The sequence below is a fragment of the Cavia porcellus genome, unplaced genomic scaffold (genome assembly GCF_034190915.1).
Source record: "Cavia porcellus strain 051 isolate PalLab524CR breed Dunkin Hartley unplaced genomic scaffold, mCavPor4.1 scaffold_27, whole genome shotgun sequence".
Lineage (NCBI taxonomy): Eukaryota > Metazoa > Chordata > Mammalia > Rodentia > Caviidae > Cavia > Cavia porcellus.
Window position 1 is genome coordinate 9,357,716 of NW_026947510.1, and position 17,763 is coordinate 9,375,478.

Sequence of the window (17,763 nt, forward strand, 5' to 3'; positions counted from 1 at the left end):
ACCCAGTGTGCCTCTGATATCCACAAAAATTCTCATAAAATTGAAGGGTTCTCTGGCTTGACTGCCTCCCAGCTACTTTAGGTGGCCCAGAAAGCTTTTGAAGACAAAGAGATATTAGAAGAGAGGCCGTAAACATCACGAGGCTGCTCTTTTGGCTGCCCTCTCAGGAAAGCTGCTCCCAAGAAAGCCCGGGACAGATCAGTCTCACTGGGGAAAACACAAAATGCCCGGGAGCGGGGCTCCCGGATCAACACAGGCCATCTTCCATCAGGGCCTGGCTTGCCCTTTGGGGTGTCCCCTTTGTTTCCCCTGGTGACAACTGGTGGACTCAGTGGTTGGGTTCTCTACTCAGATGTGCTCCTGTGGTTGGTGATGGCCCACTACAGGCTTGTGACAAACAAAATTTAAAAACACCATACTCCTCGTGGATGCCTTTTATGGCAACTGGGTCCTTTGGTCCTAAAACAAGTTATTAGACCAAAACAACTTATTTTTCTCTGCCAAATTAATTGGCCTGTGTGCCCTCCTGACAGTACTGAACACTGGCCAGAGAATGGTACTCTTGATTTATGATATCACCAGGGATCTAGATAATTATTGCTATTGTAATGGCAAATGGTCTGAGCCTTATCATTAGAACTTTATCACTCTCAGGGCATGCCCCTTCCCTCATTCAGGCATGTGAGGCAGCCCAAATACTTTTGGCCTGCTCCACACTGCCAGAACTCTTACTTGACAATCCCGCTGACCTCACAGACAATATCCCTTCTGCGCTCATCTCCCACATAGCTACAAAACTCTCCCTGTCCTCCTCTACAACCATCTCCTCCACCGCCTACCTCCCCCACTGCTCCTCTGTCCCATTTTCTCCTCCTCACCTCACCACTCCCTCCCCTTCCTGCTCCTCCTCCACTCCACCATCACCATTTTCTCCACCACCACATCACACCAGCTCTCACTCCCCTCTCTCTCCACCATCTTGTGCCCCCTCACACTTCCCACCATCTGGCCATCCTTCCCACATGTTCGTTATCCCTACCATAATCACCTTTGACATGATGCTCACCCCCACTTCCCCTTCCATTTTCTGAGGTGACAGGTACCAAAGACAATCCATGTTCATGTCCCTTTTCCCCTCCAATCTCCCACATAACTTCCAACATAGAACATCTGTTCGGCTGACCCATACAATTATATCAAAAAGCTTAAAATCATTATTCAGTCCTATCTAGAAAGATCTTTATGTTATTCTCACTTCCACTCTGTCCCTTCAACAAAAGATTAAACTCCTATTTTATTTCCCAAGCAGCACCAGACATTTAGACTAAAGTCTCCAGGGAGACCGCTTAGATGTGGCTTTCCATGTCTTCAACAATAGAAAAAAACAACAAAAACAGGATGACCTTAAAAAGATTTCATTCCAGGCTAAACTTCAAGGCCAATTCTGGCTTCAGTGGCTACAGCAGCAGCAGCACTTTGGGCTCAAGATAAAATACAGGCTGGGAAAAAATCTAAAAACCTGAGGCCCTCCCCACCATACTTCCCGTGTGTCAGAAAAAGGACACTGAACACAAGCCTGCCCTGACTGCGGCCATGACTACAAACTCTTCCCATCTGTAACCAAGAGGGCCATTGAAAGTGTGGCTGCCCTGTCCACCAGAGAGTGGTCATCACCTTCCCTGCCCCTACAGGATGAGACACTGGCACCGTGGACTCATCACTGGCTGATCTGCTTGGCATCACTGAGCCCCCACCTAGGTATCTCTCTCAGAGCCCCAAGCCTCCCTGGACATCTCAGGTAATGCCTTCTCTTTCCTTGTTGATGTGGAGGCCACTCATAGTGTTCTTGCTGATTTTTCAGGCCAATGTTCCTGGTCTGCAGTCTCTGCTGTCTCTGTTGTGGAAGTTATGCAACCTCCCAAGACAGGACCTACTTCCTGAAGATTCCAAACCCTTTTCTTTATGCACAGCTGTCTTGTTATCCCAAACTATCCTGAACTCTTTTTGATAAAAATCTGCTCCAAATATTCAATTTCTCTTATACTCTCTCTCTCCCCACAGCTCTCCTACTCCAAGCCCAACTATCCCATGCCACTGACACAGCCCCTCCCCTTCCTTCCTCCCTCATTGACCCTACAGTCCGAGACACCTCCAATCCATCCACATTACTCCACTGCTAATTCACCTCAAACACTCCTCAGGCTTCCCTTGTGTTCCCCAATACCCAGTAACCTCTAAACATCAATAGGGACTCAAACTTATAATCTGCCGCTTGTTAACTAATGGGTTTCTAAAGGTTGCTCACTCACCTTATAACACCCTCTTTTCCCTGTCTTCAAATCCAATAGCTCCTATCACCTAATCCAAGATTCCAGAGCTATTAACATTGCGGTAACATCAATCCACCCAGTGGTGCCAAACCCTTACACTACACTGTTTCATATTCCTTCATGTACCTCTCACCTTCTGTATTAGACCCTAAGAATACATTTTTCACTTACATCTTACACCTTGATTGCCAAGATTCCTTTGCCTTTACATGGACAAATGCAAACACTCTGCAATCTACACGGTTTATCTGGACAGTCTTTCCTCAAGGCTTCAGGGATGATCCACACTTCTTCAGCCAAGCCCTTGCTGCTGACCTCATGGCTCTCAATCTTAAACCTAACACTCTTCCCCAATATATAGATGATCTTCTCTGTTCCCCAGCCTGTGCTCTAACTGTACAGCACACGAGTACCCTTCTCAACTTTCCCTCAAGACACACACACAGGGCATGCCATACTAAAGCCCAAATAACCTCACCAAAAGTTAAATATCTGGGTCTCGCCCTCAGCCCCATACCTCACTCTATAACCTCAGACCACAAAGCCTGTCTCCATGATCTCCAGCTGCCTACTACAATACAAGCAGTTTTATCTTTTCTAGGTTTAACTAACTTCTTTCATCTCTGGATTCCTAGTTTGCTACACTAGCCCAACCTCTTTCTAAGACATCTAAAGGTTCCCTCTCAGAGCCTCTCAACTCTGCTACTCCTATACACTCCTCATTTCTAAACTAAAAGAGGTCCTAGCCCTCATTCCCCCTAACCCAACCCAAGCTTTCTACCTCCCAAGATCATAATGCTGTAGGAATTTTAGGAAACACACACACATACACACACACAGACTTACCCTTCTCTCCAAGCAGTAGCCCACCTCTCAAATAATTAGACAACGTGATACAGAGCTTACTCCCTGCCTTTGAGCACATACCTCAGCAGCCACACTAAAACATGAGGTCAAAAATTTCACTTTAAACCAATCAGTTACAGTCCCAATTATTCACCCCAGTGTCTAAATGTCCTTATTTCACACACGACACTTCCTGCCTTAATGATACTTTCTTGCCTTCAAGTTCACGTAATGCTCATACAAATCCTACAATCACCACCCCTGCCAGCAGCTCCCTCAACCCAGCCACCTTCCTTCCCACCTCTGATGAGACCCCTGTCCACAATTCTGTTGAGGTTCTACAGACCACACTTACTCCCTCCCCTTCCATTAACAGTGTTCCTCTGCCTACGGCTTCTGATACATGGTTCATAGATGACAAGAAAACCAACACAAGAGGACAAAATATGCTATAATCAGTTGTTCTAAGGTAACAGAGGGAAGCCCACTGCCACCCAAAACACCTTCACAGACAGCAAAACGAATTTCCCTGCCATGGGCCCTCACACTAACTGAAGACAAAATCATACACATCCATACTGACTCCAAATATATATTTAACACCCTTTACTGTCATACCATTTATCAACAAAAAAGAGATCTAATTAACATTGACCTCCATCACTAATCCGTCTCTCATTCTTAAACAACTACAGACAAACACAACTTCCAAAACAGATAACAATCATTCACTATAAGGGAAATATTCACCTACACAACCACAATTAATTCACAAACCCACTTCTGACCAAAACATTCAGATAAATTTTCCAAAGCTCCTCCTCCCAGATCAACAAGCCTTAGACACTGTCACTAAGGTACATAGCTGCCTTCATATGGACACTCCAGCCATATATAAACGAACCAGTCACTTCTTATCCTTCTCTAAAAAATATTATCCATCAAGTCACAACTGCCAACTTTGTGCCAAAACCTCGCCTCAGAGATACCAACCTGGCTCTTTCCTAACCCACCGATTTTGTGGCCACACTCCAGAGAAGCTAATAGATTTTACACACGTGCCTCGTCATGAGGCCTGCGCGCCTGCGCCTCACCCGTTCATGGACGTGTTGTTGTTCCCTTTACCTCCTTTTTCATTTTTACTGTGGTTCTCAGCTTCACTGTCATACTTCAGTGTTTCGCCATGACATCAAAACTCTCCTATTCTTCACTACAATTTTGGGTTCAAACACCCTACACTGCCTGGAGAGAAGCCCTCGATCTGACTCCCTCCTCCTCTATCCTGCGCATTCTCCTTCGAGGGCACACGGCTTTCCTGAGAGCCCACTCCACACTTTTCATCCTCACTATTCCCCTCTCCCACATACATCCCAGCCTAAAATCCCAAGTTCAACCCAAAATTCGCCAGTACTACAACACACAACAAATACCCCAACTCAAATCCAGCCTCTCCCTACCCTTTATAGGAGCTCCCACAATGCCACCACCTCCACCTCCACCATCTCCAAAACTGATAACAAAACCCTTGTGACAATTAAACTACACAGCCGTCAGTACCTCTGTCACTGCTTCCTGTACTGCCAGCTTTACCCCTCCACATAGACATGAGACCTAACTATAACCAACAAAATAGCACATCACTTTAGACATAATCACACAAAACACCTCCTTTCACCAATACTCCTTAGACAAAACATAGAGATATGCCTTTTATGACAGAGTGGGGCCCTCCTCAGGCCTCATAATTTGCTCAATGCCCATTAGAGCCTCACTGCTAAGTACTCTAGCTGACGCTCTCTCTCCCTCCACATGCCTGGACTCCCCACACCACAGCTCTCCATTTCCTCTCTCCTTGACACTCCTGCCATAGCCCCATTCTCAGCTTTCTTGTGAACAAAGGGGCCCAGGGTCGCAGAACAATATGGGTCCTTAGGACCCCACGATTGATCCTCACAGTGACTCCCATCCACTTCCTTAGGGCCACTAATTGCAAGAAGAATGACCTGGTTACAGGGGAAGAAAAAGAGGGGGTGTTTCCGAGGGTCTCTTTCTGCTGGACTTGGTATTGCTTAGTGGGGTCTTTTTTGTCTTTGTTCACTTCTCCCGTGAATAAAGAGCCAAGTGTGAGGAGCACAGATTGTCAACTGCTGTGTCTCACATGTTGTAGTCTGGGGAGGGAGACAGAGAATAACAGAAAAAAATTCACCCAGGGAAAGTTTAGGTGCAAAGGAGTCAACGTGACCAGAGCAGGAATGGAGAAGTGGAGCAATACAGGCATCCAAGTGCACTCTAACCTGACTAGGGTCCCTATCCCTGGCCTGCATCATTAGGGATGTTGATCAATTTCCCTCTCTCAAGTTTGTTTTCTCTCTGTGAAACTAGAGATGGACCCTGTTTTCTATTGTTTATTGTAATCCAAGTATTGAGTGTTGTATTCCCTTTTCCAGTCCTCCTAACAATCTGGAAAGTTATATTTGTAATCTTATTGGAATGTTATTGGCAGCTTCAGCAAGTTAATTCCAGTCTACCACCTCCAATGCAGCCCACAGTGAGAGCGAAGACACCAAGACATATTTGAAGTTATGGACAGCCAAGGGGTCCCAAATCCAATCCAAGTGAGGATATATAGACCCCGAACCAAGCCTTCTCCTAGAATTTATTATCTCATGCAGAAAGGAGTGATTCAAGGATGAGTGACAGTGAGGACAGTGGAAATTAGGTGAGCAAGGTGAGCTGATCTAGTCAGGTAGAGACCAAGCATCTCTACGATATGCAAGGAGAAAGCTATACAGAAAGACCAGTCTCGTAATTCAGCTGGGACAGCATATGAATGAATTTAGGAGGCTATTGCTTCAGTTTCTGATACGTGAACTTTTGTACTTGGAAAGTTATTGCCTCTTATTTTGAGGCTCATACCCAGCTGATATTTCTGGAGCTTTCTGGCTCTGCCATCCCTCTTCTTTCAACCTTTTAACAGGAAACAAAATGTGAGGAAAGAGGAAATTTTTGGTTGGCTTCAAAGATTACATATCAGTACATTAGGTAGCCTTATTTGCCTTGCTTAGAGTCAATTGACGAAATAAGAAAATAACAGCCAGGTGTGCATGCGCCACCACACCTGACACGCAAAATTTTTTTAGCACTCTGAATCTTCCTGGTGAACTCTGGATCTCCAAAACCCTGGGCAAGGGTCTCGGGCCAGCCTGGGTGGGCAGCAAGTGCACACAAACCGCCAATGGGAGAAAAGCTCGCGGTTTCCTTGGAGACGAGGGGCGGGGCCGGCCGGGGCGGGGCCAGCGCTCCAGCTCAACGCCCCTAACGGCCGCCCCGCCGGCGCCCCAGCTCAGTCTCCTGAGGCGGCGTCCGCGCGCGTTTGTGGGTGGCGTGGCTGCGGTAGCGCGCAGCTCTTCTCCACAGGGCCACGCTCCAGGCCACAGGAGCCACTGAAGCGAGCCTTCCCCTGGTCTCTGGAGACCGTGCTCTCCCGGGCCAGGCCACGCCCGCCCTCGGTGCGCGGCACCCGGTCGTTTTCTGCCCGGGGCCTAAGCGTCGCTTCCTGGGTCCCCGTGTGGGCCGCGCCTGCCTGCTCCCACCGTCGTCGGGCCCGCGTCCCTGTGGCTCTGATCTGTGAGGGCTCGGGTCACCCGTGTCCCGTGTCCGCCAGTCAGACGAGCTGAGCGCTGCTGGGCGGAGGCGGACGAGCCCCCGGCCCGAGCCCTGCGGGGACAAGCTGAGGAACTGGGAAGAAGGGAACGGGGACTCTTGGAAGAGGCCGAGCAGCAGTGCGCGGCGGCTGGAGGGCCCCAGGTTGAGGGGAGGGGTGAGCGGGGACAGACAGGGCCAGACGCCGCCACCAGGTGGCCGGAGGGAGGGAAGAAACCTTTGCCAAGAGCCAGACACCAGAAGGGCCACCAAGAGGCCAGTTCTTGCTTGAGAGCCCTGAGCGCATACAGCTAGCTGCTGCCTCTGAGACCTAGCGCCTCCTGCTGCAGGCAGACGTCCTTCTCCAGCATCTTCTTGGCCAACGCCGTCTCCTGCAGCGTGCTGAGCTGGAGCCCCAGCTCCTGTCAACATCCTACTGCGACTGTGTCCAGAATCGCAGGAATCTGACCTCCCCCTCGACCGCCTTTACTACTGTGCCCATCTTTCAGATACATGGAAAAGTCTAGAATTCCAACCTGAGAGTCCAAGTCTTCTCCTTTCCGCCAACAGATGAACAGTTATAGCTCCTCCTCCTTCCATCATGTGGGCAGTTTATAGAACTCACTGAGAAGTTCTTCTATATTGATCAAAGCTTCCATGCATTCAGAAAGTTTCTTTTGCATTAATACAAAGGAAGCCAGGCTCCTTTTCTGCCTACTGGTGTCTTCAGTCCTGGAAGATCTTTAACACTTGCTGTTATCTATGCTTGCAGCCACTGGAACAAGTTTTTCTATCAGTTCTAGAGACTCCCAGAGGGACTTTTTTTTTTTTGTTACTGGGGATTGAACTCATAACATTGCTTTTGCCAGGTAGGAGCTTATATCACTGAGCTCAATCCCTGGCCCAATAATTTATTTTGTCCACGAAGTTTTCTTAGCTTTCAGGCCATGCTTCAGAGCGTTGCATCAGCAGGAAATTCTGCATGGACACATAGAGTCCAAAGTCCTGCCCAGGTTCAGAGCTGCCTCCATGAAGCCCGTGATACTTAGCTTGGTCATGTTCATCAGGTTCATGAGTTCGTTAGCCCTGAGATAATTTAGGGTGGTGTCTGCCGGCCCCTCTGCCTGTGTGACTCAGCAGCAGCAATGGCAGCCAGGACATGGGCGACTTCGGACTCTTCAGGCCCACAAGGGTGACAAAGGGAGTAGCACCCTGGCCCTGATAACAGAAAGAAGCAGGTGGCCCTTGGGAGTCCGGCTCCAGGTGCTTGGCAAGGGAGGCTGGCAGCCCTGCCTGGCACTACAGCCAGCATCCTTGGCTCTCCTCCTCCTCCTGCTCCAGCACCCTATGCCCCCATCCTCTACCACCACCAACTCCAGCGCGCTAGCCTGTGCTGAGGAGAGCACTCAGCCCTCAGCAGCCAGGTCCCTGCCAGAAGAAAGGTCCCACCATCCACCCCACAATGCAGCCTGCATCCTTAATGGATTTTTTTTCTTATCCCCACCACAAATAAAAAGCCAAATCTGCAGAACACAGAGTGTCAACTACTGTTTCTCAAAATGAGAGGTCTGGGGTGGTGGACAGATAATAATAGAAAAAAAAAATCAGCCACGGAAAGTTTTAAGTGCAAAGGAATCAAGACAACCAGAGGAATAGGTGTTAAGAGGGTTTTTTTTTTTTTTGACACAATAGAGAAGCAGAAGGAAAAAGTAAAAGTTGCCTTTTTATTTGAGGATGTGAAGAGGAGCCCCCAACCCAAGAAGGTTTGGGTTTTTTCTCTGGCAGGATAGAGAGGGGCAGGGGGCTATATGACCTCTGATTAGAAGTGGTGCATGTGGTGGATATTGATGATGTGCGAGGAACTAGGGATAGGGAAGGAGGGGACACGCCAGGAAGTGGTCGAGCAGCAATGTGGGGGGGGGCTGGGGGGCTAGCAAGCAGGATGAGGGTGGGCAGGCAGAGCCAGACATAGCCAGCACCAGGTGGCAGGAAGAGGGAAGAAACCTTTGCTAAGAGTGGGACAGCAGAAGAGCCACCAAAAGGCCTCTGCAGCTGTGAAGGGCCCACGTGCAGAGGGGCCAGGCAGCTCCTCAGAAGCGCTGGCCTTGCTCAGGGTCCACCTCTGGCCACACAGCTATGTGGTTGCAGGTCCTAGAGGGCTGCTTGGAGACAACACTCTGCAGAGGCTTCTCACACTGAGGCAGCCAGAAGCTTCCCCAAGTCCTGTACCTGCCCAGAGCTCATCCTTGGCTCCTGCAACCTGCACTTGACAGGAAGGGCTGCTCATCAGACTTGGAGCAAATTCCACACCCTTGCCACAGCTCCACCACAGCTTCTTCATGGACAAAGGGGTCCAGGATCACAGGTCCTGAGGACCCTGCCATTGCTCCCCACAGTGGCTCCCATTCACTTCCTCAGGACCACTGATTGCAAAAAGAATGATCTGGTTCCAGGGGAAGAAAGGGAGAGAATGTTTCCAAGGGCTCCTTTCTTCTGGCTGAGGTATTGCTTAGTAGGGTCTTCTTTGTCTTCCTTCATTTCTCATGTGAATAAAGAGCCAAGAGTGAAGAGCACAGCGTGTCAGCTGCTGTTTCTCAAATGTTGAGGTCTAAGGTGGGGGAGAGAACATAACACAAAATTCAACCTGGGAAAATTTAGGTGGAAAGGAGTCAGGATGACAGAATAGGAAGGGTGAAGGAGTGCAACAGAGGCAAATATGCCCCAAACAGACTGAGTGCCTGGATTCCTATGTTGCCCAGTTTCCCTCCCTCCCTCCCTCCCTCTCAAGCCCATTTCCTCACTGAGAAAGTAGAGGTGGGCACTGCTTCCCGTTGTTCAGCTCTGCTCTATGGGCTGTCCTGCCTCAGCCTGCACTCTCCCATTCCTCTGTGGCACACAGCCGTGGCAGGGTACTTAGGAGGACGAGGAGACCCTGGCCCCCAAAGACAGGAGATGATCAGCATAAGACGGCAAGGATGTATCTGCCGCTTATCAAGGGAGAGCAAGAGGAAGTGGGGTGAGCCAGCTTGGGCAGCCGCAAGGGGCTGCATGGAGTGGTGCAGGACATCCCTGAGGGAGGAAAGATCTAGGTTGCTGTGTGACCTGTGTGACTGGGCTTTCTAACTCCAACTCCCACCAGAAGTCCCTGCAAAGGGTGCTGCAGCATGGTGTTTAGTCACTGTCTCAGTGCTGGTTTCCTGACTCTGGAGCCATCTAAGGGCTAGAGGTAGGGATTTTGTTCCCAGAAAGTCCAGTGGTGAATGTAATATTCTGGCAAGATGTGCTGCAGATTGGCGTGGGCGGCAGGGATGCTTTTCTACTGAGACACTCTAGGGCCTTCACCCCAGGAAGGAAGGGGACTAGTGCAAGGGGTAGGTTCGGCAGACCTATTTGGGAGGAGAGATGAAGTCGACTAAAGGAAGGTGCACCCCAAGTGCTGCAACACTTGGTTTAACATTGGGCACATTCTGGCATGGGCAGTGCTGCATAGTGCCCCACATTTTGGGACTAACTCCCAGGTCTCCTCCTCTGATAGCCTGCAGTTCCCAGGCCTGCAGATGCTTCACCACAAGTGTCTCCCTCTCACATATTGTAGGACCATGGGTACTTTCTCCTTAGATCCCAAGATGTCCAGCTGGTTTTTCTTGTTCATCTTAACTGGCCATGATTCTGGATCCATGATCCTCAATCCTTCAGAAAGTATGGCCAGCAGGGAGACATCATAGACTGCTCTTTCTGGTCAGTAACTGTACTACAGTTCTAAGGCCCTGACTGTCCTTCATGGCTCCTCTACTTCCTCTGAAGCCCTACTTAAGATTTGTTTCTAACACTTTTGCTGATTTCTAGGACCATACATAGGATTAAACCACAACATAACTAATTACTCCATGCCCACCATCCCCCTTCCCTCAGACCCCAGACCTCTAGCCCAGAGGGCAGGCTGCTTCCCCACCTGCCATCCCATTGCCCTCCGACCCTGGACTTCCAGCGCGGAAGACATACCACTTCCACATCCACCGTCCTGCCCTCAGCAACTCACCCACCCCCTGTATCTAGTATTGCTATTGATCATTGGCTCCCACTCCTCATCCCAGAACCTTGGAATGCAGTGGACTAACTGTACTGGGTTTATGGGAGACTCAGTAACCCTTTTTCCAAACAGAAGACCTCAGTAGGTTTCCATCAGTGTGGTGAATTTGCTCCTAAATAAGGTCTTTAATGGACCTTATTTAGGAGGACCTTATTTAGGAGGTAAGCAGGAGAATTAGTGAACCTCCTTCCAGCTGTAGGACTCTGGTGAGCTTGGCAAGACTGTGGGTCTTTCCTCCACACAGAGAACATCATGTGGGTTGTGCCAAAAAGGCCTTTCTCAACCTGGAGAAAATTAAAAGGGCTTATGAGACACCCAGTGACACAGCTGAGACAAGCACTATAGACAGGGAGATTTGGTGACCTGGAACAACCTAAAGACATAGTAACAGAAGGAACTAAGGGTTGACTTATATCAATTCTCCTAGGCTAGTCAGCCTGGGAAGAATGTAGGAATCACCCAACAGGCCCTACCAGAGGGATTTAGGTGAGTGGCTTGCCTTCCTCATTGTGGTACCTAGCAGTCGGACATACATCAACCACAGTAGGACACTAAAATACACATTACTGAAAGTTGAGACCAATGGGATTTAAAGACCAAATATTAGCCCCAAAAGTGAAAATGACAAAACAAAGAAGCAAAATGCATTCTCAAACATCTAGTCCCCCAGGAGCAAGTGCAAGAGACATTAAAATAGAGGACTTTAAAAGTCTTCTACCTGAAATCTCTGAAAATATAGTGACATATACAAATCCATGAGGCTATAGAGGAAATCAAATTAGAAATAGTTTCTCATGTAAAGACAAAAGTAACAACCTAGTTAAGGAATTGCTCAGCATATCTAGAGAAGAAAGAGATAAAAAAAAGTATAGGAGCATGGGAAACTGATTTAAACCTTGAACAACATAGAAAACAAGCAGAATCCATGAAACAAATTCAGAGATATCCAAGAAAAAATTCTACTGAAAGCTGACAAAACATCTTAAATGAAGCTGAGGATAGAATTTCAGACATGGAGGACAGGATCACAGGTAGTGATCATGAAAGGACAGAACTTTTAAAAATAAAGTAGCATAAAATGACAATTTAGCAGCTTCAAAATGATGCCAAGAGAAACAATATAATACTAGTAGGAATCAATGAGGATTCAAGGGTCAACATGAATGCCATCGATAAACTACTCACTGTAGTAATAGCAGAAAATGTCCCAAATGTGGGGAATCTGATATACAGAGAAGTGAGGCATATAGAATGCCAAACAATCACAATAACGCAAACCTATATCCAGACATATAATAAAGATACCAGACATACAGCATAAAAACAGAATACTAAAAACTGTCAGAGAAAAGACACAACTCACTTATCAAGGAAAGCCCACTAGAATCATTGCAGACTTTTCAGCACAAACCCTCAAGCTAAGATGAGCTTCGAGTGAAGTATTTCAAGCCCTGAAAGAAAACAGCTTTCAGCCCAGACTGATATAGCCACCAAAACTTTCTTTCAAATTTAATGAGAAACAAGATCCTTCCATGACAAAGAATAGCTAAAGAAATTCATGTACACCGAACCAGCCCTAGAAAGAGTACTAAAAGACATAATAGAGATAAAAAGGACCACAATTTCCAGAACAACAATAGAAAGAAACCACCAGGCACACAAGCAATTAAACAAGATGGAAAAGCAGAAAACCAGCAACAGGAACATAACATGACAAAGCTGAGCCAGTACATATCAGTTATACCCATCAATGCAAATGGATTCAATTCACCTATTAAAAGAAATAGATTGACAGAATGGATGAAGAAACAGGATCCCACAATATGCTGTATACAAAAAACACATCTGACTGAAAAAGAAACTCATAGATTAAAAGTCAAAGGATGGAAAAAAGTATTTCATGCAACAGGAACCCAGAAAAAAAGCAGAGGTAGCTATTCTGTTTGCACACAATGGGAACTTCAAACCTAAAATGATTAAAAGAGATAATAAAGGACAATACATACTTGATAGTGGAAAAAATCAAGAGGAAGAACTAAGAATTATAAGTATATATGCACCAAATACAGGACCACCCAACTATATAAGACAAATACTAATGGATATGAAAAATCAAATATAAAAGAATACAATTATAATGGGGGACCTTAACACCCCATTGTCACAAAGAGATAGATCAACTAGACAAAAATCAGCAAATAAATAATAGGACTGAATCATACCTGTGAGCAAATGGGCTTAGTACATGTTTACAGACTGTTCCACTCAACCACATCAAAATATACGTTCTTCTCAGCTGTGCATGGGACATTCTACAAAATAGAACATACAATAACCCATAAAACATTAAGTAATTGCAAAGGGATGGAAACTATTCCATGCATATTATCTGACTATAGTGCACTGAAATTGGAAATTAATGACAAAAGAAATTTCAAAACCTGCATAAATACATGGAAAATTAATAAGAATCTTCTGTACAATCAATAGGTTACATGTGAAATTAAAGAAATTAATCAATACCTACAATTCAATGAAAATGTGGATACAGCATACCAAAACCTGTGGGATACAATGACAGCAGTGTTAAGAGGGAAATATATAGCAATAAATTGTCATATCAAGGAAATGGAATGAGCACAAATAAACAACCAAATGATATATTTCAAGCCTCTGGAAAAACAGCAAGTCAAATCCAAAGCTCATAGAAGAGATGAAATTGTCAAGATCAGAGCATAAATTAATGCATTTGAGACTAAAAAATACAAAGAATTAATCAGAGAGCTGGCTTTTTGTGGGAATAAACAAAATTGATAAACCTCTAGCCAACCTTATCAAGAAGAAAGAAAAAATTTCAAATTCATGCAATAAGGACTGAAACGGGAAATTAGTACAGATCCCATGGAAATTCAAAGGATCATGAATACTTTTAAAATCTCTACTCAACTATGGCGGAAAACAGAAAATGGACAGATTTCTAGAAATGTATGAACTATCAAAGTTCAATAAAGAAAATATAACAATTTTGAATAACCCAATATCAGCTATTCAAAATGTGATTAAAACCTTTACCAACAGAGAAAGGTCCAGGTCTGATGGATTCATGGCTGACTTTTACAACAAATTTAGAGAAACTTTGAATCCAATACCCCTTAAACACTTCAATGAAACTGAAAGGGAAGCAATCCTCCCTAACTCACTCCTGGAGGCAAGTATCACTCTGATACCAAAAATCAGAGAAAGACCCACCCAAGAAAGAGAACCATAGGCCAATCTTACTAATGAACACTGATGAAAAGATTCTCAATAAAATACTGGTAACTAGAATGCAGAAAATCATCAAGAAGGTTATACATCACGACCAAGTGGGATTTACTCCAGGAATGCAGGAGTAGTTTAACATTCACAAATCAATAAATGTAATATACCACATCAACAGAGCCAAAAAGAAGCACCGCATGATCATCTCAATAGATGCAACAAAAAGCTTTTGATAACGTTCAATACTTGTTCATGATAAAAACCCTACAGAAAGTCAGAATAGATGGTATCTACCTCAATCTGATAAAAGCCATCTATGATAAACTAACAACAAACATATACTAAATGGACAAAAACTGAAAGCTTTCACTATAAAATTAGGAACAGGGCAAGGATGTCCACTATCAGCACTCCTATTCAATATCGTTCTAGAAATATTAGCCACAGCAATAAGAAAGGGAGGAAATAAATGGAAGAAGTTAAATTATCAATATTTGCAGAGGACATGATACTCTATGTAAAAGACCCCTAAAACTGATTACTCAAAAAACAAGGATGGAAGTTCCATTTGATCAAGCTGTTACCCTCCTGAATATTTTCCCAGAAAATCTGAAAAGGTCATGTCACAACAATGTATGTGCACTTATGTTTATAGCAGCAATTTGTAATAGCTAAATGTTGGAAACAAGCAAAATGCCCATCAACCAAGGAGTGGATGAAAAAGATGTGGTATTTTATACAATGGAATACTACTCAGCTATAAAAATGATCTCGAGGCTTATATAGGTAAATGGAGGCAACTGAAGACTATCCTCATAAATGAAATCACTCATATATGTAAATATCACATTGTCTCTCTAGTGTAAAAAATAATAAAAACTGAAGAAGTAATAAGATCCAAAATACATAATAGATTTTGTAATAATGAAAGGAAAAGAAAGTGCTAAAGGATATAATTGTACGTATGTTTAAATAAGTAAGATAGATAACCATACTACTAAGTTTTGTTGGAACATAATGGTTTGCACTGTTACTGTCTGATTGTCCACTTTTTATGCTTTGATTTTGTAACTTGAATAACTACTTCTAAAATGACAATATAATTTATTAACTAGTGATTTCTTAATATTGTTTTTAAAAATTCTATATTTCTACCCTTTTTTGTGTTTTGCTTTTTTTTTTTTCTCTAAATTAAAAAAAAACAACATAACAGTGACAAACACAATGGGCTTGAGAAGCAAAGGTAAAACTTCAGGATTTAGCCTGTGTTTAGCTTACCTATAACCATTTTATGCATTGCTTGAATCTTTCATGTGTAGTGTAGAAGGATTAGTCATATTGGTGTACTTCAGTGCTGAATTGATTTCCTATAATACTAATTATGCTCTTTATTGCTTCTTTTGTAGATCTTTATTCTTGTGCTATTTTTAGTTTCTTTTCAAATCTCTACCCAACTAAATTGCTTTTGAATCATTCCCTTCCCTTTACTTACATACCTATGGATATGTTAGTGTTTTCTCTACTTAACGATTTTTTTCAACAAAAAAGGCATATAGTGTTGCATCAGACTGAGGATGCAAACAATGTCCTGAAATTTATTTCTTGCTAAGTTTTCCAGTGGAAGCATATTTTTATCTTTGAAGCTCCAATTTCATTTTTGACCTTCAACAACAAACTATTTTTACCTGTTCCTTAAATTATATAAATTCCAATTATTGCATGTAATATGTCATATCTAATATCTATAACCACTTCCATAAAATTTCAGAGAAAAAGTTGAATCACTTTTTTAGTGAATTTAAAAGCTACATATTATGGCTCATATTTGTATTTTTCCCTAAAGTCTCATGCAGAGGGCTTTTGGAAGGTGAATAGATCATGGGTAGGTGATACTGCATTAGTTTGCTGATGGGTTTATGGCTGAGTGTGGTGTTGGGGAAAGAAGGCTGATGGGAAGAGGTGGGTCACTAGGGTGTGGCCTGGCAGCATATATCCTGCCTACTCCCTAGATCCATCTCTGTTTCCTGCCTACCATGATATGAATTGTCCCCTCTGCCATGTTCTGCTTCCATGTTCCCCTGACTTGCAGCCAAGTATCTATGGACTGAAGTCTTCACAAACTGTGAGCCAAAATAACCCTTTACTCCTTTTACTTGTGGGTGTCAAATATTTTGTCTCAGCATTGAGAAAGTAACTAAAACAATGCAGAGCTATACTATTTTAAATGTTTTCTACTATCAAAATATATAAAGACAAGGTTAAAAAAACTTTGCCTTTGTTTTAAAAAAATCATCATTCACCTCCCTAATGTAAAAAAATAAAAAAAAAATGCAAGAATTGTCTCTTGCAAAGATAGATTGTGATAGCTAACTTATTGTGTCAATTTGCGTAGGAAATGTTCACTAAATTGGGTCATGATAGTTGTGTGTAGCTGAAGGAATTCTTATCCTCTAAATGGAGCTCTAGTCTTAGCATTGTTTGCTGGTATTGTAGACCCCTTGGCTTCCTGATGTAGATCAGGACATTACAGTGAGCTTGGGCATTAGACTTTTTTTTTTTGCCTTTTTCATTTTTTATCGGTACCAGGGATCGAACTCACGACCGCCTGCTTGCAAGGCAGGTGCTTATGCAGCTGAGCTAAATCCCCAGCCCCAAGCATTAGACTTTTGATTGGATCCTTAGGATCCCAAATATTCAGACAGTCCTTTTACATTCTTCCACACTTGATTCTGTGGATGGTCATTGTAGGTGTACCTGGTATATATAGCTTTATAACATTAAATCTGCTTCTCTAGTAAGAACATACTGTTACGAATTTTGGTACCAGATTTTGGGTGGTGGTTGTGAGTATACTTGACCAAATGGTACATAAATAGCTTGTGGGAAAAAATTGAAGAGGTTTGGAGATGCTGGCTGAAGAAATAGACATGGAATTCTGTGAGCTGAGCTTGATGGAAACCTGGAAGACCAGAATACTGACTGCAGTGCAGCTAGAAAAGACCAGCCTCAAGAAGTTTCAACTGGGAAGAAGGACTCTGTTGGCTATTGGACTCCAGACCACGTTGTTACACTTTGCAGAAATTTATCTGCATTTTTCTCAAAACCAGAGACCTTGCAGAAGACTGGTATCAAGTGTGGTGGACTAATTAAGCTGGCAGAAGGACTTCCGAGGCAGTCTAATAATAAGGAATTGTCATGACTAATATGAGGGGCTTTTTATTGTGGTCTATATTGAGAACCAAAAGCAAATGTTCTGCCAGAATGATTTAAAAAGTTTTGAGTTTGGCCAAAATGAAAGCACTAGTAAGTTGTGGCCTGCAATGATGGAACAGAGAAGAACGAGCTGAAAAGATTAGCAATAAGTCGTGTATTTTGGGCTTGGACAACAGAAAGGATGGACTGAAGGTATCACAAGAACTAGCAGGTGTCCACACTTTGCCTGTCAAAGTAAAAAAACTTTGCTTTGAAAAGAGAACCCCAGAGCATCTATGTTTCAGAGTGGTGGTGACCTAGGGAATTTGTTTTAAGGAATTGAATTTATAGTACTCAGCAATCCAGGCACTTGAGCACTACAGCCAAGAGACTTGGAAGCCT